The sequence below is a fragment of the Prinia subflava genome, chromosome 2 (genome assembly GCF_021018805.1).
Source record: "Prinia subflava isolate CZ2003 ecotype Zambia chromosome 2, Cam_Psub_1.2, whole genome shotgun sequence".
Classification (NCBI taxonomy): domain Eukaryota; kingdom Metazoa; phylum Chordata; class Aves; order Passeriformes; family Cisticolidae; genus Prinia; species Prinia subflava.
The window spans coordinates 64,765,675-64,769,019 of record NC_086248.1 but is presented as its reverse complement, the minus strand read 5'-3'; positions in this window follow the sequence as shown (position 1 = coordinate 64,769,019).

Here is a 3,345-nt window from a genome sequence, read left to right as displayed (position 1 = left end):
CTGCTGCCGCCGAAGCGTCACTTCCGCTCTGGGCGTGGAAGCGCCAGCCCCGCGCTCAACGCCTGAGCGCCATCTTGGTTTCGGGTAGCCGTCCGCAAGGAAGATGGCGCCTGGCGGGCGCCCGCCTCCGCCGGGCCTTGTCGCTGCCCCACTGCCGGGGGCTCCGTGTCTCGCCCGCCGCGGCCCCCGGCTCTCCCCGCACCGCCGCGGCTATAAGCTGTTGCCTTGTGTCCTTTCCCGAAGGGAGGAGAGAGCGCAGAGCCCCCGGCCGTTGCCTGGTTACCTGTGGGGCGGGGTGCGCATCCATGTACAGGAGTCGCTGGGAAGGGACTGCGTGCGGAGCGCGGCGCGGGCAGCGGCTCGGCATCCAGCAGCATTGGCCGGCGGTGCTCCGCGCACCGGCAGGGAGATGGCGGTGCCGCGGCGCTTTACTGCAGCACCTTTTGCAGCAGGCGGGCGGCCGTGCCTTGGTTGCGATGTAGCAGCGCCACGTTCGGGTAAAGCGCGCCCGAGAGGTCTCTGTACCACCAAAAAGGTGCGGCCGAGGGCTGCGAGTGAGCACACGGAGTTGTGTGTACGCTGGCCAAGTCCTGCAAATTAACAGAATCATAGAGTATTCTGAGTTGGGATGGCCCATTTCGAGTCCAACTCTTAGCCCTAAGAATCACACCATTTTCTTGAGAGCGTTGATGAATAATTAACGCGTCTAGAATCTTACACAGCTGATTTATTTTTTAAAAGGCAACTGTCTATTATTTTGAGTCAAGAAACATAACCCGCTACAAAAAAAAAAAAAAAAAAACAACCCCCCAAAAAAAAAAAACAAAAAAACACAAACAAACAAAAAAAAAAAAAAAAAAAAAAAAGGAAGGGACACATGCCATTTTAACGTGAGTTTTGTAAGTTCTGGGGGCAATGCCTGGGAAGCAGCCAAAAGCAACTGATGGAAGAAAAAGGCATGGAAGATGAGAAACAGACATAATCGCCAAATGCTGGTTTGCTGTTCCGTGTGTAGGGAAAGTGATGCACAGGTTAGATCTATTTATTGTAGCTATTAATTTTTATGAAATGTAGCCTTCTGTGGAGGCAGTGAACAGTGAGTAGTTGGTGCTGAAATGAAAACTGCGGTTAATGGATGAACAGTCTGGCCTAGAGAGAAACAAATCACTCTCTCCTTTTAAGGTTTTCCTTTCTACTGGTTGGGGTAATGGATAGATACCTCAAGTGCAGTACACGTGCTACAGCTTTTGCTGTAACCAATAGTAAGGCCCTGTTAATGAAGAAGCTGTTTGAGCTATGGTAAGGAACCTGTGAGAGAAGACAGTTTGCCAGGGCCTATAACATTTTCAGAACTGTCCTGAGATTTGGCTGCATTTAATACACCTGTTTTTTAATGGTTCTGAGAATTGCTCATGCAGGGACACCTTCCACTAGGCTAAGGTTGCTCATCCAATCTGGCCCTAAACACTCTCACAGCTGGTGCATCCCCAGCGTCTCTGGGTGACCTGTTCCCGTGCCTCACCACTCTCACAGTAAGAATTTCTTCATAATATCTAAACTAAATTTAGCATCTTTCAGTTTAAAGGCATAGCCCCTTGTCCTGTCACTACATGCCCCTGTAAAAAGTCACTCTCTGGCCCCCTTGTAGCCCCCTGCCCATAGGCACTGGAAGGCTGCTGTACAATGTCCTCAGAGCTCCCTCCTCTACTGAGTGAACTACCCCAGCTCTCAGCCTGTCTGCACAGGAGGGGTGCTCCAGCCCTCATCCTCTGGACTTCCTTGAACAGGTCCATGTCCTTGTTGTGCTGGGGCCTCAGTGCTGGATGCAGCACTCCAGGTGGGATCTTACCAGAGCAGAGGGCCAGAATCCCCTCTCTCATCCTACAGGCCGCACTGCTTTGGATGCAGCCCAGAACACAATTTGCCCTCTGTGCTGTGAACTCACATTGCTGGCTCATGCCCAGCCTTTCATCCATCAGCACCCCCGAGTTCTTTTCCTCAGGGCTGCTCTCAATCCATTCTCTGCCAGCCTGTGCTTTTGCTTGGGATTGTCCTGATCCAGGTGTAGAACCTTGCACTTGGCCCTGTTAAACTTCATGAGTTTCATACAGGCCCACCTCAAGCCTGTCCTGGTCCCAATAGATGGCATCCCTTCCCTCCAGCGTGCTGACCACACCTTTCAACTTGGTGTTACTGGGAAACTTAGTGAGGGTGCACTTAATCCCACTGGCACCAATAAAGATTTGTGGGACGTGAGCCAATATAAGATATGTGGGATGTATCTTAGTGGGACAGAAAGACTTCTACTCTTTCAGTTCTCTATTGTGTTTAAGACAACATGCTATGAGCCCAGATGGAAAAAACAAACTATAAGATGAAACTTTTTGAAAATATATTGTAAATTTTTTCAAATATATTTACTTGATGGCAAATAATGCAAGTTCTTTCAAAGTTTTGTTCATTCCTTGTCTTGCCAAATGTGACATTTGAGCTATGGGCTGTGATTCTTCAGTGGAGCCCCTTGGTAGCAAAAGCATCAGGACAGGCACATATGCTTTGAAACACATCAAACCAGTGGTTTTCTAAGGGTATTGACGTGAAGCACAACCTGCCAGGTTTCCCTCTCCCATGACTCCATGACTTTGCATGATAATTTACCTTGTAAAATTTATCTTTTTTTATACAATTTGTTCAAAACCTCTAAGGTACATGTGCACCTCTCATGTTGAGGTGCCTTTCATGTTTTAGAAAGTGTCCTCTCTTTTGCTACAAAGCAATAAAAATAACAAAATATTTCAATTCATATGCTTAGTATTATCACAGGAGGCAATAACTATTGGCATGACACAAACTGCTGCTTTATTTGAATACAGCAGCAATCCAGAATATTTACAACAAAATATGAAGCTCAAGACAAGCAGCACAATAATACTGGCCCAAGCCAGACTCTGGGTGACTGTTATCAGGTGTTCTTGCTGTTCAGTAAGTTGGCTGAATAGTTGTACTTCTTGTGAGCACTAGCACAAAAAGGAGGAATCAGTAGGAAAGTCCATAGATGATAGTCAGCAATGAAATTGGATTGTCTGATCCAGGAATGCCACTCGTAAGAGTTACAAAATGGTAATGTAATCTCAGTTCCAAAGATTTATTAGGAATGAAGAAACCTCAGAGTGAGGTTGTCTTTAATCTCTTCAAAAGCTGGAGCACAAGCTTGCACAAGTCAGTGGTTGTATTTACCATCTTTGGCCTGGTTCTTTACATGCAGCTGGTGCTTTACAGCAGAGATTCACATCTATAGCAGCTGCTTTTCCTTTTAAAACCTTGTTCAGTTTTATAAGCCCTTTG